This window comes from Parus major, chromosome 1A (assembly GCF_001522545.3).
Source record: "Parus major isolate Abel chromosome 1A, Parus_major1.1, whole genome shotgun sequence".
Classification (NCBI taxonomy): Eukaryota; Metazoa; Chordata; class Aves; order Passeriformes; family Paridae; genus Parus; species Parus major.
In genome coordinates this window covers 64,139,506-64,163,653 of record NC_031773.1, presented here as the reverse complement: position 1 = coordinate 64,163,653, position 24,148 = coordinate 64,139,506, and the positions used below count along the sequence as shown (strand labels likewise).

The 24,148-nt window shown below is 39.7% G+C and overlaps 1 long non-coding RNA gene across 1 annotated transcript in view; it reads left to right on the top strand.

Moving 5' to 3' along the window:
* The window catches only part of LOC117244456, a 121,293-nt gene extending 101,331 nt beyond the window's left edge, over positions 1-19,962 (top strand). The window contains exons 4-5 of the long non-coding RNA XR_004497616.1: positions 14,956-15,016; positions 15,395-19,962. This is a non-coding gene — a long non-coding RNA (uncharacterized LOC117244456). The remainder of the gene's footprint in view (positions 1-14,955; positions 15,017-15,394) is intronic.
* The last annotated feature ends 4,186 nt before the right edge of the window (positions 19,963-24,148 follow it).

The window sequence follows — 24,148 nt, the reverse complement described above, 5'->3', positions numbered from 1 at the left end:
AATTATATCTTTTCCATTCTTAAGCACAAAGAGCGACAAAAAAAATTATAAATACATGGGATTATAAATATGCATAACATTTTCCATGAAGGTAGTTTTTGTACCCACTTAATTGAAAGTAAAGGGATAAAAATGAATAGCTGATATATGGATGACAATGCAGTGCAGAAGGTGATTGTTTTCCTAAATGCCTTACCTAAGAAGTCAGTTGTATGTGGAGTTTTATAGTAAGGCAGCAGGAATGAGAAGTCTTCTCTTGTGTCTGTCTTGTAGCAGCTTTTCTTGTGCTGTAAAGCAGAGGATTTTGGCCTATGGAACTCTTCTGAAATGCACAGGAAGCTATCCCAAAATTCAGACAATAAAAGAATCTGAAGTCTCTCATCCTTGAAATTCCAGTTATATGGCACAAGGACGGTAGGAAGATGATCTGTAGGAAGGAAACTGTCCCTGGAGAAGTAACAATTTTGTCATTTTATCTAGCAAATTTTCATCAAACTAACATTTCATTAATGATAATGTGAAACAATGTTTTCCCCCTTACTCAGATATCTGTATTTTAAAATTGGGGGGAAAACCCAGATAGTGTAAGTGAGGCAAAGGGACACTCAGGTAAAGATATTTAAGTGACTGCTCAACTCTAGTACCAGAATACAAATACTGGGATATAAACACTAGTCTACATATACTGAACTAAATTAATTTTGATACCTTTTGGTTTGTATCTGAATTATTTTCCAAGAGGCAGTTTCAGAGGAATAAATATGAAAAACTTATCTTTTGTCATAAGACTACATATTTGTTTTCCCAATATTTTCTTATTTATGCTTTCTTATTGACCTGAACAGAAATTCCATTTAAGTACTGAATAACTCACCATGCATCAAATATTTCTGGCATTTGATGGTATCTTTTACAAAGCATTTTAAATGTTGCAAGTGTTGGAGTTGTGAGATTTCTTCTCCAAGTCAAACCAAATTTCATTAAGTTCCGAGGACAGTCTGGTAAATCCGTTAGTGCATGTTACTGAAGTATAGTGACGATGTTTGTTGTGGCTGCTTATAAAAAGTGTAACAGAAGCCACAAATTAATACAGATCTTTTAAATCTGCTTTTTGACTTACTAAAAAAGTACTGCAATTCCATAGTAGGAGAGTAATAAATGCAGAGAAATACATGGCTAAGGCAGCTGCTGTTATAGTTAACTCTGTATTCCCCTCTGCATCAGGCAGGGCAGAAGTTGCCCTTGGAGGATTTCACAAAACTGGTAAATATTTTTAGCCACTACAAACACAGTTGGTGTAGCACATTGGTCTGTGTCTTTCATTGTGATGTATCATGTTCTGTAAATAAATCAGGATGCCTGCTCATCTAACAGTAACAGCTGGGCTCTTGACTCTCCAGCTCGCCAAGGGCTCACTTCCGCACTATTTTTCCACCAGAATGTTTAGTCCCACATAATTTGTCCTCACCCACAATTACAGCTTTCTGAAATTTGATAGTTGTTTGTATGCTAAGGCCAAAAACCAAGAGCTCAGTATCTATAGTATTCAAAACTGAAGCTGGAGTGAGAGTTGCAAAACATATCAACACCCAGAAGCTCAGTGTTTTAGGACTTTGGCCACTCTGTGTCTGTGAGAGCTGGGTGCTTTGCAAATCAGGCCCTGACTAAGAAAGATGATCTCCTTCAAAAATTGTGACCCTAAAGGGCAATGTCTATTCCACTTAAGAGTGTAGCGCTCCAAATTCTTGAGTTGTCTGTTCTTGTGTTGGGAAACAACCCCTCCTACCCAAGGCAGTATGGCCTGACAAAAAGACCATTGAGATAATAAAGTGCATTCCATGTTTCAAAAAAAGGGCAGATAGAGATATTCATAGCATAAATTAATGCTGGGTTTTGCTATAATTTACAAAAAATTACACTGTAGAAGAAATTACACTGTAGAAGGATGTTAGGCACTCACCTTGTTTGTGTTGTTTATTTTCATCTTGATATTTGGACCAAAAAGTGAAGCTCACAAGTAGTATATTTTATTTATTTATGTGTGCGACTGATTGTGTATGTGTGTGTGTGTGTGTGTGTGTGTGTGTGTGTGTATAATACAGGGCTATCACAATACATTCTGATTGAACCTAATTTGTGAATAGAATACTATGAAATTGTATTTGCCCTGTGACAAACATATTGTCATTTTCTCATGAGGTAAAGTTACCCATCTTTCTTTCCCTCAGATCAATACCCTGAGCATTCTAGCACAAGGATCTTCTATGAATGAAGGAAGGGTAGAGTATTGTGGTGGTTTATTCTAAACACTCCTTCAAAATGAACAGGATTTTTTTTTCTGTGTTCTTTCACTATTAAGCTGTTGCTAATTGAGTGCCTGGTACATGGTCTGGATAAGTGAGAAGGATTACATCTAGAAACCTCTTTCCAGCACACATGGACCCAATATCCAGATGCAATCAGTTTAGATACAGAAACTCAAAGTCTCCTCCAAAGCCTGTTATGATGCTCCTAAGGCATGACTATGAATTGCTTCATATATCCATGTGTTTTATATATTTGTGCTAGAAATGAAAACACAAGAAAATTAGTAGCATGTACCCTGTAAAAAGCAGAATGGAGAAGTGAACTAGGATAATCAGGCTACAGATAGAAGGCAAGGGTCTGTTGCTATTGTGTTACACAAAAAATAAGCAAGGAAAGGATGAATAAACTTTCTGCAACAGAAGGTTGTTGAAGAAAATGTATTCACATCAACACAGAATGTTTTTTGAGACTCCTGTAGTTTTTGAGGGTACTGGAGTATTTAATGTAGAAGCACTGTCCATCCCTGTAGTTCTCAGTTTAGCTAATGTTTTTTTGTAAATAGTCTTAGTGAAGTGTGCAGAAATGTTAAGTTAAAAGGCACATAGAATAAGTCAGCAGTTGAAACCATCCAGAAGACTGTCTACAACAAGGGCATATCAATATTTTAGTTTCCTCAAAAAAAGCAGCTATTTTTTTGGGACTAAATAAAAGTATGAATGTCTGAAAGTCTGAATATAAAACAATCAAGAACGTTGTGTGGAGTATGTGTGTACTTTTTGTGCTTTTCTCAGTGTTGGCAGTAACTAAATAAATTTCTTGGAATAAGTAAGGATATAACTCTATGTATTTATTTGGGGATTTAATTTGGGTCAGTATGTGAATTCTTTTACTTTTCTCCTGATATCTGTTGTTTCTAGTGTGATCTGCCACAATCTCAGAAAAAGTAATTTTAATTTATTCTATATTGTCATTTGTGAGTGAACAGCCTGGAAGTGAAAATGCTTCTCTTAAAAGTGAGTCTGATTTACAGAATTTTATTAATAGCCACCTCTGCCAGGGCAGATGAGGCATATGAAATGTATGCCCCCTCCCACTATCAGGGTGTCCTTAGCACACGGTGACAGAGTCGGAGCTCGGGGACATGGAACGACAGAGGTGATTTAGCACGGCCCAGGGCAGGCGTGGGAACTGCCCCCACCTCACAGGCAGGCTCACACTGCCCTGTGCAGAACAATCAGCGGGATTGTGTTGCTTGGCTGTTCAGTGCAGCATTTGGAGACTTCCTAATGATCCATTCCAAATGGTTTGGCCAGGCAACCCTTTTGTACAACTCGGCATATAACCTATGCTTCTCACTTTGTGCTGTGACAGACAGAGCTGCTGCTTATGTGGGGTTTGACCATGTTTCTAAAAATAAGAGTCTTTTACCTCAGTCATGAACTAACACGAATATTGGAGAAAGCACCAGAACACAAGAAACACCTTTAATTAATTAAATGAATAATCAAAAATACTTGTCTCCCTAGTCACACACAAGCGAGTCTCATGCTAATTGTGCAAATCTCTTAACATTTACTCCTAGTTCCTAAAGCTCTGATATATAATTCATGATTTACAGCAGAGACCAGAAATTAAGAGGCTGGATCCTACTTGCATTGAAGTCAACAGCAAAACTCGAACCAGTGCCCCTGTAACAGGACAACACACTATTCCTCAAGATCCATTAGCTTTCTCAGTATAAACCATTTTAGTATCTGCTTGCCCACTGTCATGTGATTCAAGTAGGAACTGGTGGCACCAGTGTAGTATGAATAAGTAAACACAGTTTGGTATCCTACTGTAATGGGTCTGGGGCTTGTGAGAATCCTGTCTTCAGCACTCACAAGCCTGCATGGCAGCACCTTTCCCAAAATTGACCTTCGGGCTGACTAATGAAGGGTGCTTATGTTGTATTTGGCACAGAGGAAAGTGCAGTCTGGAGGAAGATGCTTTAGATCACCTATGATCTGATGGAAACAGTACAGGATTTCTGTGCTGTTGTCCTTGCTGTTGGGTTGGAGATAAGAATGAGCTGTACTGTTGTCCTGAGGAGATGCAGTAATTAATTTTTCTAAAGAATTATATTGTCCCTTTTGCCTTACAAAATAAGGACGAACAGCCCAAGGGAAAAGCTGTGTATAATACTATAAAGAAAAAATATGTTCTTAGAAAAATATTAGCAAATTTAACTGAGAAAATACTTTCCTGGAAATTAGTGCACTAAACTAAACTAAAAAATTAACCAATTTAGCTTTTCTTCAAAGAAAACACTGTCTGTGACACAGCAGAAGCCACCGAGGTTGCATCAAATGCAAAACAAAAAGAAGTCAAACCCAAGATTTTTATACATGTAATATATACTATCAAAGGTATAAATTTTGATGATCTGAAGTGTAAAAGTTTAATTTTCCCCCCCTAAGTTTTGCTGTTAAAAATAATGGGAAATTACTGCTTTAAGTTGGCTGCACCTGATAAACATCTACTTTTTATGTAGAGATCCATGCTTTTATATCTTTAAACTTGTCTGGTTTGATCGGTCAGAACTTTATCAACACCAAAATACCTTCACACCCAAAATCCTGTAGCAAAACTCTTCCACAACACTCCTCCTGGAGGAATACTTTTTCTCATTGTCATGTTTAAAATTTACTAGTCACTTACACTTCTGTCTGGTTTTTGCTTATGATATTCTGAGAAATGTAGTGTCAATATGTCCCTTTTATACAAGAGATTTGCCAAGTGTGCACAGGTTTATATGACAGCTGGCCACTGTCCAGAATGGACTGGTACAAATAACCTTCAGGTTTTAGACTGGGGAATGAAACCCAACCACTTTAGTGGTAACTGCTCAATCCAAAGCACTCTCCAATTTCTGAGGCTGAGTTTGGACAAAATCATATCTACAGTCCTTATTTAACTATTTTATTTGCTCTTTACACCTCATATCAACAAGCCTGTCTGCATAGAATTAGATGCAGAATTCAAATCATGAGCTATTTATAATTTGAATTTTTTATTCCAGAACAAAATACTTTGTTGAAGACAAGATGTACTCTTTTGTGTCCCAATGTGGGTGTCTTGGTTTCAAAAACAGGTGTCTGCCAAGGAAGGCAGGAACCTCTATTAGAATGGTAAAATATTACTCCCTTCCTTCCAAATTATTATGACTTTGAAATTAAGGGTGTTCTAGGCAAAGACATGGGAAAAGGAGTAGCAGTTCTTTGCTAGTACGTATATGTATAAGGAGGCAAACAAACAGAACACGGTAATGGCGGGCGGGATGGAAAAGGCGCTGCCTTTGCAAACCCACGGGGGCAGCCGGTCCCGGTGCCCCTCTGCATGGCGAGATGGGCTGTAGCAGGAACCTCGGAGCCACAGCTGGAACGGCAGCGACGAGCAGACCCCGAAGCAGCAAACGAAATGTATCAGAAACTCCGCAGCTGTAGCAGGAGCCGCGGGTGTCCCGGCAGGCAGGGGATGTGGGGTTACAGCGCAGTGAAAAACCCGGAGCAGTGGCAGAGAAGCGATGGGGCTGGGCAGCAGCAGCCAGGCTCTCGAACACGGCCGGGAAAGGCTCCCTTGAAGGGGCTCTGGAGCTCGGGGTCCCGGGTTTTTCCCTGAGGCACCCGAGTGTGATGGTGTGAAAAACAGAATAACGCTTCAGAATTTTTAAAAAGTTTAATAGAGAACAAAATAAGAGACAAAAGTCCAGTGCTGGGGTGCTCCTGGCAAACAGCCAAAGAATAAGGCAGTAGTCCCAACAGTGTTATTTTTATACTGTTAGATTACTGAGGTACATGCATATTCATAAAGTCCATACATTATTCACACATTCTTGTGAACTGTTTGATGTTATGGGAATTCTTCTGGTTTGGTGTCTTCATACTCTGGTTTATCTGCATGACATCCTGTGTGTCAAGTTAATATATATTATTCCTTTTTGTGTCTCCATCCTGTTGTTTTACATCCTCTGATAAGGATTTAGTATGTCCTCTTTAAACTTAACATCATATTTTCTAATTGTCCTCTGGTGCTCTGGTCTGTGTCACAGTTATCACTTGGAGAATTCGGTCAGTGGAGAAGGGGGGTAACATGATTGTTTTTCACCATTTGTTTTGGTTACATAGAGGTATTTCAACACCCAGTGTTTAGTTAAGGCCTATAATACCGCATATTCATCACACTACTATTTCTATAAGCTATGCAGTACATACTTAAACTGGTAGATTATGTTATACTAACAAACAGCTAAAGGTATATATGATACTATATCTAAATACTTATGATCAATGCAAAAACTAATATATAAATGCAAAAGCCAAAATCATATTGGAGTCCTTTTTAAGAATGGTGAGGATCCATGTACTGAGCTCAGGTGTTAATAAGGTCCCAGTCCAGTGGCTGCTCCTACAAGCAAAGGCTCACCCATGGTAAGGAAGAAGCCGTACAGGGCTGGGCTCTGGCAGTGGCAGTGAATTCTCCCCGCTGGAAGCAACAGCTCAACCTTTCTCCTCCAACAGCAAGAGAGTGAGAGGAGCCCAGCCCAGCCCAGCCCCTCAGCCCCAGCCAAAATTTCACAGTTACTCTGCCCTTCCCAAGAGAAAGGCCCTCAGGTAAGAGAGAAGACATCTGCATGCTTCCCCCACTTTGGCCATTTTTTTTGTCTTAGGTACTGGTCGTTATTGTTTCTAAGCAACAGATGGGACAAAATTCCATGAGAGAAAGAAACAAAAGGAAAAATCTTAACCCCCAACAGCGGGATAAGGCTCTTCTGTTCAAATAGGGATGAGTTAAACTAAAGTTGAACAGTAAGTGAATGAGAAAATTTGATTTTTCAAATCAAATTGTGTTCCTGTCCAGCTGACAGGAACACAATAATAGGGATGATTTCTCACATATATTAATCAGACATGCTTAAACTGTCTATCAGTGATAATTTTCTTTGTAAAGAAAGGAGACTTCCAAATCCACAGCACAGGAAAATCTAAAAGGAACATAAAGATGTATGGTCTGGAAGCCCATGTTAGGGCAGTGTTATAGATGAACAATGCAATAGTTAGTTCTCACAATTAAGGGATGAATATTATGTGTTATGTTAAGAGAAGTTTTATTGATATATATATAGTTCCATTATTGTGATATGTTCTCCCCATAGTCCTCTTTCCCCTCCCCTTCCTATTGTTGTCACTGGACAGCCTTGATAGCCGGGGAATTTGGGAGAGCTCAGGTTTGTTCCTATTGCAGCACCTGATCTCCAATCAAGATGTAAGAAAGTGATCTCCACCAATAGACGGCAAAGAAGAAGTTGAGTGACAAGATTTTGGGCAGTGCTAGGGGTATAAAAGGCAGAACATCCATTTGGTAGATGAGCACATGGCTGTCAGTCACGGACTCTCTCAGTAATCCTCTTTCTCTTTACTCAGTCTTTTGTTGGCTTTTGTTAAAGTTTAATAGATCTTTAAAATTTTAAAAGTGAACATTGCTTCTCACAGCTGCACATGTACTCCTCATGTGTCAACAAAGCTGGAGAAGCTCTCCCACTTGGCAGGCACTTTGTGGGTTGGTAGCTCTCAATGGACTGGGAGTCCATTCCAGACTGGAATCAATGTCAGCAGGAAAATGGAACAGAAGCATCCCTAGTCTGGGTCTTTGGGACAGTTCTCTTGTGTTCTTGATTTGAGTAAAGGCACTGCATTAAGGTTCTAGGGTTGTTCTATTGTGTATAACCAAGACATGGTGGTAGATTTGTAGCTGTGAATTAGTAAAAGAGGTGTCCAAAGTTATGTGGTTTTGATTTGTTTCTCTGATAATCGTTTGTTTTATTAGCCCAAGTAAACTTCAGCCTTGAATGGACACGAAAAATAGAATGAAGGGAAATGTGGTGTCTACCTCTACTTTATTAGCTTTACTTGTAATCAGTCATGGAGCTGTCCAGTGGAGCAGACCTTTGGGAAAATGTGTTCTACCCCACAGCAAACAGTCCTATGAATGACTAGATGGAGGTGGTGAATTGAGAGCCAGGAGGTGCATGGAGAAGTGCCCTGACCCAAGAGAGACCGAAGCAGGCTTTTCTGTGTCAGATTTGATTGGTTTGAGTAAACAGAGCCTGTGCATTTCTGAAAGGCCTCTAACAAATGTGTGAGACATCCTACAGCCGTGTACCAGAGCAGTGCCACAGCTGGGAGCTCACCTTTCAGCTGCACTTTGCCTGCTTCCATATTTCAAAACTTAGCAAGGATAAGATGAAAGTTTTAGATAAGTTAATGCTTTTGAAACTCATGTGACCCTTAAAGTTCTCGGAACTGTAGCAGGAAAAGATTTTTTTAAAAAGAAAAAGAGTAGTTGTTTTTCATATTGAAGAAAGCCTATAAAATCAGTGCATTTTAATGCATGCTTCAGAGGTAAAGTCCTTTTAATCCACAGAAAAATTTGCTGCATTGCATAAAATGTAAAAGAGACTTTTTACACATCTTTATGTTTTTGCAAAACTATCTGTTAGTTGTTTCTAAGCTAGAATAATGGTAATTTGGCTTCATTCTTCATCCTTGTTTTCATCACATGGAAGCATATTGCTGACACTCTGCAGCACTAACACCTTTAGCAAACATGGATCGAGAAAAAACAAAGGAAGAGCATGCCTTTCAAATTCTCATATTGGTCTTTCTCCAGGCTTTAGCCCCACAATGCCTGTAAATGCCACAAATCCAGACAAATTAGGATCAATATCAATGCCACTGAAAAAAAGTATTTAAAAAGAAAATACAATTAGAGGATACAAAATTTATGCAGAAGTGCAAGGAAGAGACAACCGTCAGTGAGTTTCAGTGAAATACCTGCTTTTGATTCACCATTTTCAGTTTCAATGTAGTGGAATTTAATTTATTTTTGGGATGTGTTTTTGCTTTATAATAAAACAATATGGATTGAAAAATTCACCCTCTGCATGTTACTCTTGTCTTTTGAAGTCATCAAGGACATAAAGGATCTTCTTGTAATGGCTCTAGAGGTGGAGAATATCTTCTGTCACCTCAGAAAGCAATTCCTATCATTGTTTCTTGTTCTTCTGGCTGCACAAGCAGCTCAAAAGACAAGTCACACTTGGTGCCTAACAGAGGCAGATGCTACTCATGGGGTGAATTCCAGCCTAAACACCCTGTGGGCTGCTGCAAGCCCAAATCTCCTGGATGTCCAAGAGAGTTGGGGATATGGATCTCCTGTCATAAGGAATATGCCAAAATGGCAAGTTTTTAAGTTCGTTGCTGGGAATTCCCCACAGATATGTTACTTTTTTTGAACATCTTTTGCATCTGTCACTGCATGTAAGTCACTGATTCTGAAGTGATTCCACATGCAGCCAGGCTCTGTTTTAAACCTCCCAGTTTGTGCACATACATTGATGCTTGGTCCAGAAGAGACTTCCCTCTTCCTGTGCAAATTCAATAGCCTCTTACAAGGGTTCTGCCTTACCTTTTTTTCCCAGGTGATGGAAATGTGAGCTTCTCTTTTTGTGGTACCTTTTAAGCTATTCTGGTTGCCAGTTGCCTCTGGATTGTTTTTTTTTTTTATGAGGGAATGGGGGAATGTTTATGAAATGGTTGTATGTCATATGCGCTTTAATGGAAACTTGAGACAAATCTTCTCAGCTTTCCTTAACACTCTGTTCTTAAAAGCCAGATGTTGAAAAAGTTTCAAGAATGTATCTGTCATGCTCAGAATCCAAGCATTTGCACACAATCAATTTTATACACGCAAGTAGTTTGCTGAATGCAAAAAGACTAATGGCAGCTGCTTGTAGGAATGATGCTCTGACCTGGATACTTTCTGCTTTAGGAAGGTGAGATCTGGGGACTAAATCTCAGTTCCAGATCAGGAGTTTGCTCAGCCCCAACCTTCCTGTACAGTCAGCTGGTGATCTGAGTGGTCATCATGAGATGCCCCTTTCTCTTCACTGCTTACATCCACAGCTTCAGGGAATTAGATGGATTTAATTAATTAATTCAGGTATTAAGGGAGGATAAATTAGACACAAAAGTTTATCTGATAAGGTGGAAGTGCTCAGGCTGAAGTCTAGGGCCAGACTCCATCCCTAGTGGCTCTGCCTCACACAGCAGGAGCACTAGCACCATGTTCCCTGTGCGTTCCTGTGGTCTTGTTCAGCCCTTTCCATCTTCACAGGGACTTGGGCTGCTCTAACTGGCCTCTGGTGAAGGTGGACCAAGGGAAGGCTGCTTGGTCCCATTCAGTCACAGACCTGTTCTCAGTTACATACAAAGATAGCGAGGGCATGCAAATACTTGGGAAAAGAGCTGTCCACTTCCCTGTTTTAGCTCCCTCATAAAGAGAAATTATTTATTTCATTGAGTGAATGCCCTGCAGTGGTGCCTTGTTTCCTTTCTCTGATTGGAAATTATTTTTTTCAGTTACTGTATGAGTTGGATCTTCCTTGACTGAAGCTGGTTTTGGGCCTGTATGGAAGTTGGAGTAGTCAATACTATCAGTTATCTCCCTCCACTGACTAAAAACACAGGAACAGTGATCACTTAAAGAGAAATATCCAGGAATTTTTGTAGTCAAGCAGATCTTTTACTCTGAATACACTTTTCCTGAAGTGTAGTGTAGTTCAGTGCTAGAATGCAATTGGTTAGCATACAACCATTTTTCAGGTTTGTAATTTACTGTAAATTTGCTTTTAGGGCATGAAATTTGATGGCTGAATCTGATGGGACTTCAGACAGTGCAGTCCCTGATTTTTTCAGCTGCCACTTTCCAGCCTGTCTTTAAAACTGTGTGCTCTTCTTCTAATAGATAATTTTACTCCATATTATTTTATATTGTGGTATTTTAGGTGAAGTATAAAAAAAGAAAGATGGTGCTTTTTTTTCTGGCATAGGCTGCACTTTATGCCTCCGTCAAGTGCTTTTCTAAAGCTGTTTTTCCCAGACTGTGTGTTTTGCATGGGTGGGACAGTGGGTTATTGTTAGCCTGTTAGACACAACTCGGCTTGAATACCCTTCAGTAGTTTGGGAGGCAAGTCAGCTCTATTTGCATTTGTTCCAGTCACAAAGGTTTATAGGTCAGCAAAGGCTGGCTGGAAAAATTCAACATGCCAATGCACTATTCTTCTATGGTTGTCAGGAATTCAAACGTGCTGGTTTTTATATTTCTTCTTGGTCATGAATATATGATCGCACAGTCTGAAGTTGCTTTGTTTCTTCGGAGCTTGGTACCAGCTGGGACTAAGATGGAGGATGTGACTTGATGCCAGCTTTCCCCCCCTCTTTTGCCCACACTAATCAGCAGCAAATCAAATGTCCATGCGTCTGGAGGCAGTGAGAGGGCACTGCTCACCACTGCACTGGAGTGCTGCTGGGTTTTTCTCTTCTGTGAAAAAGACTCCAGCTGAATAAAAGATGACATTTGTCCTTTAACAGAAAACATTGCATTAGCTTAATCTCCCTTCTGGTTTGGGTTTGGGTGCTCTTTTTTCTTTCTGTTTCTATTTAGGTTATATCCTGAAATATTTCCTGCTTAGTTAGATGCTGCGATGGTGTGGAGACTTTCATTTGTGTACAGACTGACAAAGAGTTGGCATCTTTCAGGATTCAGAAAGCTCAACGCCGTTTCTATAGCTTTAACATACACTCATAAAGATATCTCCTGAAAACTTTGCTGTATCACCAACAGCCTGATCTTGTGAGACCTTGCAATTAAAACTTAAAATATATACTAAAAATACTGTCTTTCCCAAAGAAAGCATTTCCTTAGCTTTGTTTTTCATCCTCTAGTTTTAGAGAAGGTATGGCCTTTTGCAGTTCTAAAAATGAAATATAGATTTATCCACTGTAATTCGATTCCTTCCAAGCTGCATTTTGAATTTTAAATGGTGTGCACATTGTATTGTGCAGGGTACTGTTGCAGTTTTTCTGGGAGCTGACATCTCATTCCCAGGTTGGCTCACTGTAGCCCATTACCCTGAAACCCATAAGCCCCGCTTGAGTTGGACTGATTTTAACTCACTTACAAAAACCACTTATCTTTATAGCTGTAGCTAGAGATCTGAGAATTTTCTTCTGAAGGAATAAAATAATGCCAGATCTCCTTTTAATATGCTCATTGAAATGCAAACTGTGACCTTTCTTGTTCTGTTGTAAAGACTCTTTCTGCAAAGTAGGGGCAGTTTGGGGGCGTCGCATGTGCAGCCTGGGGAGGCAGCAGCTCCCACTCCTCCTGCTGCCTCTGTTGGGGCAGCCAGGGAGCCCCGTTCCTTTTGAATGCAGGATTCACTGCCAAGTTGGCACCATCGTTCATGTTTATAGATTTAAATTCAGCACATGGCTTTAACTCTTCAGCTGCACTGGCTGCAAACAATCGCCCCAAACCAAACTCAAAGGTATAATCAGTTCATTGTCTCTGCCTTGCCAAGTTGCATCTGACCCTTGGAAATCCAGTTGGGAATGTTATTTTAAATGCCATCCTGGGTAAGACACATGCAGAGAGAAAAAGCATGTTTTATGTGGGAATGTTTACAAAATATTAAACCTTTCGGGGAAAAAGCAGCTCCTAAAATAAACATTTTTAAAAAATCACATAAAGTATTGAAGGGAAGATAGTCTGGAATAATTGAAAAAGACTTCACAGTTAGAATACTAGTAAGCACCAAAAAAAATAGTTGTTTTTGAACCTACTTTTTCAGCCTACACAACTACTAATGTGGTGCAAACAGCATAAGATTGTCAGTTGCTGGAAATTAGTCTGAGAAGAACATGTGATAATTTGGTTGGAGGGTTTTTTTTACTTAAAAAAACAGTTTGGCGTGTTTAATATATTTAAATAAATATTTCAGTCAATATTTGACTATTTTTTAAGCAAAATATTTTACCACTCATAAAATAATTTTTAAACTGCAACCACGATTGATTTATTAAGAATGTTTTCCACAATTAGAGACATGCTGCTCCATGGGTTTAGTATTTAGTGAAGGAACAATGCTAACCTGACTGCAAATGTGGGCATGCTCTGAAATCTAATGTGAATGTTGGCTTCAAAATGGACAAATAAATATTTAATACAGTGATTGGGTGAGGACCATCCCCCCAGTGAAGTCATAGGCTGAATCCCACCACCTCCAGGCACTGCTAAGGCTTGGGTATGGACAAATATGCAAGGAAATACAATTTCCAAATTTTTAGCTGCAGCCTTTTATGTGAATCAAATATTTTTTCCTAACTTGTTTGTGTGCTTCATACTTACAAGCATCTCAGTTATGACTCTTGGATACAAAAATTGTATGATTTTAGCACCCGTATTTAATCATATTTGAGTTACAACAGGGCTGGAAGGCAGAGGGTTTACCTATTTTTTCCCCACAATTTGCAAGGCATAAAGCACTTTGCATGTGACAAAATAGCTCTTTCATTAAAGAATTATTTTCTTTAGCATTAAGTTCTGAATACAGGTGAGTAGTGATCTGTCTGTAACCCATTCAGTATAATCAAAGGGTAACTTGATAAGTCCCTTTCTGGGATTTCAAGTATCTTCATAATCATGGATATGATGTAGCCTATGGGAAGCTTCTTTGTAGCTAGCTCTGAAAACGGATGAAGAGCAACAAAGTATCTCAGTTACCTTGTAAACACATATTCTTATTTTAAAGTAATTTATTATTTTAAATAATAATAAAAATTTCTCTTTTTCTGTCAAACACTGTAGAGTGTTTCATACAGGATGCACTCAAAATAGCTTTCTTTTTGTCAATTATTTATTCTTTGAAGTGAATAATTCTTTCATGTAGTGTATTAGATACACCACATTAATAATTTCTTGGCATTTTTCTTCTAATTGACTCATGTGTGTCTGTGTGTGTGTGTGTGTATACATCCGCATGTGCTCTTCCGTTGTTTCTGGAATTTTAAGGAGGTGAGAAGCACACAAACTGAAGAGTCTCTAATGGTTTGCTTGCTGTAGAAAACAGATTTATTTTTATAAAAATACACACTGTTTTCTGACCTAGTGTGAAAGATGCTGTATTTATACAAACGCTAATGTCGGAAACACAGCTGTTACGTTACTTTGTGCTTTTATTGGTGTGGTTTCCACCAGCTCCTAAACCCCTTGGATCACTCCTAAGTGAAAGCCAAAGTTGGAGCCACAACTTGAATGCCCTTGGGTGTTCTGGACTGCAGTGGATTTTTTGGCTGTTGCAGCCATGATTGATAGCTGGATTTTTGGGTTTGGTTTGGTTTTGTGGAATTAGTTTTGAATAGTGGAGGGAAAATACAGAAATTGCATATTGAGATTTCAGTGCCACAGAAAAAGAGCAAGCACACCACTGGCATATCGCAATAATTTTGGATGATGACAAATCCCTTAATTGGGTGTGTGCAGTGTGAGAGACCCCATGGATAAGGTTGTTTAGAGTTTGCAGTTTTCTAGAAAGAAGAAATAATAAATCAGCCTTGAGAATTCCTTTATTTTAAGGTGGGAAAAGGACATGGGATTTTCTTACCTGGTGCTTTAGTTTTCCTTTACTTGTTCTCATTTTTTTTATATATTTTTTTTTTCCCCAACACTGATCTTATCCTTGTGAATCTCTCCCCCTGTGTTTTTCAGCACACTGCTCTGCCTCAGGGTTGATGGCTGTGTTCAGACCCCAGCAATAAATTCTGAAGAGGTAGGATACGTGGTATATTTCACTATTAGAATAAATGGCCCTTTTCCTCGTTGTGTCATTATGCAATTTGTAAACAGCCAGAAAAGCCAGGGAACTTGACAAGTATTTACATGCCCTGATACTGCCAACAGCCCAGTGAGCTTCACCTTGCCAGGGAGGTTATCCCTGTGCCAGGAGTGGCCCTTACCCCAAGGCACTTGTCCTCCCTCCTCATCCATGTCCCAGGAGCTGTGACAGCCTGTCACTGTTGCCTCTTGGGATGTGGCCGTGGCAGCTCACTGACATGCGTGTTGGCTGATCCCAGGATCGCCTTTGTTCTTTTTGATCGCCTGATTTGTTCTTTTTTTGATCACCTGTGTTTTTGCCCCTCCTCCCCAGCTGAGGTCCAAAACCAAAGTGTGACCAGGAACTAGAGTTTGCAAAGGCTGGCCACTGTCAGGAGTGTTCTGTGACGGAGGGTAGAAGAGGAAATGAGAGACTATCAGTGCCAGTTCTCAAACAGAAGAATTGCCTGGAAGCCTTATCTCCATTCACCTTTTGCTCTGACTAAGGCATAGTGGGAAACTGAAAAGACCAATTCAGTTGACAAACAGAACTTGGATCCTGCAAAGGACTCATGTTTTTCTCCTGTCCAATCTTTGAAAAATCAGAAAAAAAGTTTTGCTCTTACTACCTTTAATGCACCACCTTCCATACCCTACTTCAGGATACATATATGTAATCTTCTTCACTCATACTGAGAAAATGGTTGGAAAAGCCAAGAGCCTGCCTGATGTAATGAAGAATCTCCCTTTGATGGTGACCATTTTTCATTATGAAAAGTTCTGGTTATGCGTTCTGTCCCATGGGCCTCAGCACAAAGATGTACTGTACCACTAAGCATAACTTTACTCCTCATCTTACCCCATGCTGTTATTTTATTTCAGTATTTTTTCATTGATCCATTAAAATAGGAAATACTTCTAAACAGTTGCTCTCATTGAATTCAAATTCTCAGAAAAGTAGATGATTTTAGTTTTTGCAATTAAAATGTTTAAGAACATAACCAATTAAGTTAAAAATAGTTACTCTTTAGAAAGCATTTGGCACCCTAAAAGCTAAATTTCTGTAGAATTTTGCATTGTACTTCACTGCTTGGTGCACATCCATGTGGACTAATTGCACAATGAAATGTGGCCTCTAAGCAATGGGTTACTTTACACAACATTACCTGAAATTAATTTAATTGTATTAATGCAGAAATCATGGCACTGCTTGATAATCCTTTTTCATTTCTGCTACATACAGGAGTTTAAGGATATTTCTAGTGTGAACACAAGTATGTCCTTGAGCAAGGGTTCTTTGAGGAATTGGGGTGGAGGACAGTCTCCTTTTGATTGCTCCATTTGTTTGTCCCTTCACTGAAGTTCAAGTTGAAGGCACACACACAACTGCACCTGACAAAGGACATTTTGAATTCCTTGGCCCTGCCAGAGGTAATGGAAAGGAGCAGAGGAGCCCCAGGCCTGTCACATATAAGAAATATCTCCCTTGCCAATATTGTTATTGTGCTGTATTTCACCTCAGTTTCCCCCCTAAGAAGGGGATGTTTTGTACACTTAACAATACCAAACCGAAACAGAAGTGGGTTTAATTGTGACCATAGTTTTCCTGTCTCAGTGCAGTTTAATGGCACTCAGAGCTGAATTGTGTGCAGGAGCTGAAGCCACTGGAGTGGAAGCTGGAAAGATGCGATGGCATATGGGGGCCTGGAGATGAACTCAGGGTAGGAAACTGGCGAGGCACAGGGGAAAAATTGTTTCTTGTCTTGTATCAAGGTCTAGATCAGCCTGACCTCTCCATTCCCTTCCTGCTGTCACCACATTAGCACCAGCTTTGTCACTTAGAGCTGACCTGTGAGACGGTGTAGCCATAGACTGAGAATGAGTGAATAAAAGTGTGGCACAGAACTATGTGGGAAAGACAGTGAGGGGATTGCCAGCCATATAAATTTAATATAAATTTAATATAAATTTTTTTTTCCTTAGAAGTGAAATTTGCACTTGTTGTGTTTTATGGACTTGTATTTGCCCAACATACAACTGAGTTAGATGTTGTATATAGTCCCTCAGGGATTTTTTTCACATAACCAAAGGATTTTTACTTTGCAGAGAATGTTAGCCTGGAATGTGGCCAGGTCTGACCATTCTGTGTAAATTGTAGGTGTCTGAAGGGGAAATGCCATGCTTCATTTGGGCTCCTTCTGCCATGTCTTGTGGGGAGTGTTCTCTTCACTTGGTGAGGTCAGAGTGCTACTGCTGAAGGGAAAGCTCTAGTTAGGCACTTCTTATAGTGTGGAGGGGTCACTCAAAGAATAATTGCCATGAAAGATTAATACTGAATTTTAATTACTTGGAATGGTGGTGACTCCTGTTCTGCAGCCACTGTTTCTTTCTCTGTGTGCATCTGGTGCTAGAAAATTTTAAGTTGCGCAAGAAATACAGGTGAATAATTTGCTCTCAAATGCATTTTACAATGCTTCACCTAAAAATAAGTACTTCTAAACAATGCAAAAATGAACCAAAACCAAGAAAAAATGTATTTGGCTTTTTTCTGATGAACATGTTTTATATAAGCTTCCAGGTGTACATACTAGTGCTGTGTACATGCTGTGGATTTATTGTTGCTATCCTGCTTAGCAATATGGTGATATTGGCTAGAGAAACTGCTTTTCTTGCATTTTTTGCATTAATCTATCTCTTTAATGACTTTTTCTAACTTGCCAAATTTTCTGTTTCCTTAGAAGGGCAGGAATCTAACAGAAAAGTAATTATCTATCACAAATACTATTTTTTCCTAAATAAACAATTATAGTAGTTTCAGTATTCAGTCCAGAATCAGGGGCACAGTTTGAGGATCAGGTAATTTGGCAGAATAGCAACAGAGTTTTATTCCTCAGGTGGCACTCACTCGAGAGCAGGTTACAGCTTCAAGTCTGTATAAAGTGTTGAGATACCAGGCTTTGGAAAATTATAGCATTCCATTGTATAAGAAACACGTGAAATATTTTTAGGGAGTTTAACACTTATTAGCACTCTTATCTTTCCACAGCAAAACCTTTGGTAACCAAAGCAACTGGTGTTAAAATGTTGCGACTAAAGTAGGTTGTATCAGCATTTCTGTCAGCACTGCATAACTCAAGGGGACTCATAAATCTGGTTGTGCCACCAGTGTCTTGTAGTTAAATGTACTGTGGATTTAGGTATCTGGAAGATCATTTCACAAGTATAATTCCCACTGGCAGTGAGTGAGGGCTAGCTGCACTCCTGGCGTTCTGGTATTGACAGGGGAAAGCTGTGGAGGTCCCGTTCCTGGAGGGAATTTCTTCACCTGCCTCTACAGACAGCATGTCCATCCAAGTAGTTCCCAGGTAGATGCTGTGTAGCTGTGTGACATGGGCAGGTGAGAGATACTGTCACAATTCACTGGAGCATGTCAGGTGTCCAAACATTGCTCTGAGTAAGAGTGTCAAAGGTTCTATTGTTATTGTAGTTGATTAGTTCTTTAAAGAATTTTAAAACAGAAAAATTAATTCACTTGGTAACTGCTAACACATTTTCTGACCACTTCTGAATAGCTGATGGCTACTGTCTTTGGACATAATAATGGAGTTCAGGCAAGTTCACCAACAGGTGTATCGGAAAACTTTATGGATGTATAAAGAACATGTGCTGTCCTCTGCTGATGGTATGTACTGGCCTTTGCAGCTTTCTGAAGGCAGAAGATGCTTTAGTAATGTCATTTTATAGACAATACACACAATAAACATCCTCTGGTACTTCAAAGTTGGTAAATCTACACCCTGAATGAACAATTACAAATATGCCCTGTGCTTTTAGCCTCCTGATATGCCTTAAAACTTCTATATCTTGGCTAGTTTCTGCCCTCCAACAAGTAGTTGGCAGGGAAGACTGGGAGCTGCTCTTCAGAAGCAATGCTTTGCTTAATGGATCTGTCACTAGCAGGCTGCTCTGCAAAAATTCCATGTGAATTAGGCATGCATGCCACCACCCTTGAGTACATCTGAATTCTGCTTAGGAGAGGGCAAGTGGAAAAAGAGTTTGAAATGGCTTGGCTATAGAGTCATCACCCCTGGTTCAGACTCCAAAGAAGGTAAAGAAACCAGATGCTTGGGGAACTCTGTTCTGTGGAGTTTAGGGCATCTCAGCAGAAGCTCTTCTGATGTAAAATTGTGGAAATAATCACTGTAAGTAAGTTGCAACCTCAGAAAGATATAACACATGATAAGGTAATGGGTGGCAAGAGATATACAGAATGACCTGCATAAAATTGACTTTAGTTCCATAGTTTTGAGTGCATCAGAGAGCAAGGAGAGTGAGCCTAAGTTGACCAAAAAATGAGGTGGGGGAAAGCTTTGTTAGTAGCCAGGTTGTTTAGGGGAAAACCAGACCTTTCCAGAGCATTGTATCACATTATAATCAGTATAGGCCATTCTACACTAACAGTCTAATCCTTCTGGATGAGGATACTCTGGCCAAGGCCTCAAGGGCTTTCACGGGCCTGAGCAGGTGGGGAAAGCTCCAGGACAGATCTTTCTACATAGCATGCTTATAGGAAGAAAACAGAGATCTTTGCAGGTTCATCATCATAACTTCCTTGTGTCAAATAATGCTATTTATTTACAATCTCGTATTTTGGCGGGGGATGTTTGAGGCATAATGTGCTTTTTTCAGAGACATTCTGTCACTTGGAAAATACTGCAGTACCTTTCAAAAGCTATTTTTGTCCATTTATAAACTGTTACATTCAGCCTTTGCAGAAAAGAAAATCATCTGATATATGAAAAGAACACGGTACTGCATTTTCCTTTTTGAATAATAGATGAACATTTATAGATGAAAGCCCCTCCCATTAGTTAAATAATAAATAAAGAGTTGCACGACTTTTCTTTTAAATGAAACATTTTAATTGTTCCTGATTATCCCAAGCAAATGCAACTGTTACAGTGATGGCTCCAAATATCAGCCTCACATAATCAACATAAAAGGGTATTATTTGCCCAGCTGTGCTGAAAGTACCACACATCATGGTCTTACAATTAGTTTTGATTTATATTTTAAAAAGAAAATCATATTTTCAGGGAGCACTCTGATTAGCTACATGGTTGTTACAGCTCTGTTCGCCTTTCTCCCCCATTTTTATTTATATTTGCTAATATGTGGATACCTTAAGGTTGAAATAAGAACAGGTAACACTAAATCACACACCTCTTGAATTATACCTCTGAAGTCTGATGCTACTTTAGTTCCACATTGAGTTATTTAGCTTGTTTTAAAGGTAGCGTTTTCATTTATTTCTTAGCCTCTTGTTCTTCCCCAAAGATGCAAAACATCCCAAAAAAAAACCTGCTCTTGCTCCCAGCCTTGCCCTTTATTATTTCTCCTCATTAATATCTATATTAACCGTGTAAATTTTCCAAAGTGCCATAAAATTCACAAGATTTCCTGAGCACTCCCCTAACGCTAATGAATATCAATAGTAAATTCTGGAGAGCAGGTAACAGACAACTAATGACAACTAAACCCATTTTAAAAAACAGTGATTAGAAGTTGAAAACAATGCACTGGACTTCGCAGTCTTTCATATCTTGACCACTGCCTTGGCCAGGTTTTTGTTGAAGCAGAAGATGTTTACCCCACAGCCATTTTTCCATTAAGAAAGTTACTTTCTTTTGCACAATGTCTGTGTAAGTGCTCCAATATTCACCACGGAGCTTGGAACTAGGTATTGGCCTATGATGACTTAGAAACAAGTATGAGCTTGCAGCCCTGAACCACATGCTCTGCTTTTCCATACCAGATGGTTAAACTGAATGACAGCTCAAGCCCAGACTGTCTTCCCTCCAGCAAAATAACCAGACTGTATTAGACCTTCCTTCAGAGGGGTATTTGCCTCCAACCTTGTCCCTGCATGGCCTAATCCCAGGGTGATGTGAAACAGCCTCATCCTCGCTGAGTTACCATTGTTTAGACCAGCCCAGCAAAAGAAACCTGGAAGGAGAAGGGTGGGGAAGCTTCTTCTGTAGTTTGCTTCTTAAGGATTCTGCTTTGTCATTTTAGTAGCCTTTCCCTCTGCAGTTGAACAAGGGTTTCATTGTGCGAGAAACTCTGTCATGTCCCCAGAAGGACACTCAGCCCCACACAGCCACTCATTCCCTCATGCCCCTGAGACACAGGAGAGAATCGGACAAAAAAGTGAGAAAACTCATGGGATGAGATGAACACAGTTTAATAGGAAAAGCAGAAATGTGTGCACAAGCAAAGTAAAACCAGGGATTCATTCCCCACTTCCTATGGACAGGCAGATGCTCAGCCATCACAGGAAAGCTGGGCTCCATCATGGGTCACAGTGATTTGGGAAGATAAACCCCATCACTCCAAATATCCTTTTCTTTCTCCTCCTCATCCCCCCAGCTTTGTGTACTGGAATGATGCTATATGGTCTGATATATCTGCTATACTGTCCCTGTGGCCAGTTGGGATCAGCTGTTCTGGATGTGTATCCTCCCGGCACCTTGTGCCCCCCAGGCCCTCACTGGTGGGGTGAGAGAGGAGCAGAATCCTTGGCTCTGTGCATGCGTTGCTCAACAGTAATTAAAACATCCCTGTGTTATCAACACTATTCCAGCTCAAATCCAAAACACAGCCACTACCAGCTACTGGGAAGGAATTTAACTCTACCCCAACCAAAACCAGCAGAAATCCTGAGTCCTTTCAAGTCCTGAGGAGTAAGGTCTGTGACTGGGGAAAAGATCAGACCTGTGGCCCTGTGACATTCACATACTGATTTATGTTTTCCCTGTATCCTCTTGGCAGCCCTGGGTATCCTGCTGAGCCTCAGGTGGTTGGTGCAGTGTCCTCTGAGTGTGTGTGCTGCTCTGGCAGGGGGCTTCAGGGCAGAGCTGGGGCCAGCCCTTCCCTCACCTCCTGCTCCTGGCACAGGTGGTTGTCAGAGGGGATGGAGCCGTTCCTCAGGTGCTGCTTGAGCCACTAAGGTCACTTCAGATGAAAGAAAACATCCTAAACGGCACACAGCCTATGGAGTTGGGAGAGCTCAGTGAGGGGAAGGGAAAGGGGAAAGGGAAGGGGAAAGAGAAGAGGAAGGGGAAGTGGCTTGAAACTCCCAAGGGACTCCCACACTCCTCATGACATCAAGGTTCTCTCATGCCCTTTTTTAGGGAGGGTGCTGGAGGGTAGAAAATGTTTTGGAGACTTTTTAATTTTATGTTTATTTATGCCTGTTGTCCCCCATGTATAACTTTGGGCATTTTTGTACCAAAGCTCCCATGAAGTGCTGTTCAAGGGAAGAGATGACTCCACCCCCCCATGTAATGTTGAAAATACACTTATTCAGCTAAACCTACTTTGAAATACTGGCAAAGCAGCAGCCTGCACAGTTCAGGTGGGAAGCAGTTCAGGTAGTGTCTGAGGCTGTCTCCTCTACAGGCCAATAAGTCAGTAACTCACAGTGCAACTAACTCTCTTTTTCCTAAAATACCCCTCAAAAACAGAAGCTGTTGTTTCAAAGTAATGTGGACTTGCTTACCATGTACTCTGATGTAATTGAATATCTGCCCAATAACTGGAGTACTTTTATTAAACAAACCTCACACACATGGATTTTTTAATCTTAAACTTTTCTACTTACAAAATGCTGAGCTTAATATGGTGAGCATAAGAAGATTATTTTTTTAAATTATTGGGAATTAGCAATATAAGAAAATATATTTTTAAATTATTTTATCTATTAAGCATTTTCATTGCAGAAAAGGCATACTGAGATTTTCCATTAGAAATAATCATGCACTAAATCAGAACTTCAAGGAAATATTCAGATTAAACTATTATATGTATTTTTTAAAGGAAAATGTTTCATTTAGTCAGTAAGGTGATGAAGTTAGTGTGTTTTTTTAATTAATTTTAATCAATTAGTTGTTAACTACTCTGCAGAGGAATAACTTTTAAATGCTATTTCTTCAACTAAAATTTGAGATTGTATATTACAAATATTTAAGTTCTTTACTTATTTTGTATAAAGGGCTGTTGCTCAAAAAACATTAGAATCAAAATCCTTATTTTTGCTAAGCACTCAACAGGGTCAGGCCCAAAGTCAGAGTACCTGTCTACTGCTGCCACCTCAAAGTCCAGGAATTTGGATAACTTGAAACTACACAGTATGCTCCAGGTTGCTTAAATGACCAAGGAAATAATTTCTAGTTTTTAAATGAGTGGGATTTTATCTGAAGTGAACAGAAAGTATGGGATATAAAAGCTTCAATGGACTTCTTTCAGTTATTGCCCTGGTCTTTCCCAAATAATGGCAATTTTCTGTTCATTTTCTGCTGTTTCTATGTGCAGACAGATTTTGAGCCATCTGTGGTGGCTCCAAATCAGAGAATTTCCTGCAAAGCAGTCACATTCCAGAGGAACTGGTCTCTGGTTCAAGCATGTCCTGGTTTGAGCTCTCTCCCACCCTGAGACCTGGATCCCTGTCAGCATCTCTACAGAAGCGACACATCCTGTGTTCTGCACGTGGTACAAATAATGCATGAATGTACGAAAAGTGTGAGGCTTTCTGCTGTGAGGAACAAGCTGAACACAAATCGGTGTGTCTCCCGTTGGTTTTTCTCAGTTAAGAAAAAAATCCCTCCCATTTTATAGCTTCACATCTTGGTGCTATAAAATGTAAAGGTGAGCAAGGCATTTTTGGGTTATGCCATACTGTGGTTGGTGTGTTCCCTCAGACTGTGCTGTGAAAGAGCCATAATTCTCACTAATCTTCATTCAATGAGCTTTAATCATAGAGAATTCTAAATAGGTTTAGGTAGGATGGCACTTTTTGGATTAAAGATAATGCATCTTAAAATAGTGAGGGAGAAATATAAAAGCAAATCTAGAAAAGCCAATAAGGCATGAATCATTCAATAAAATAAGATCTAATGGTAGGAGTGTATTACGGCAGAGTTCAAGTAATCTTTGATGTATTTTTTTTCCATCACCTGATAGATTTTGTATGTAAATTCAATAAGTTACAGCTCCTGGCAACATACTTTGATTTGCTAGATCTCTATCT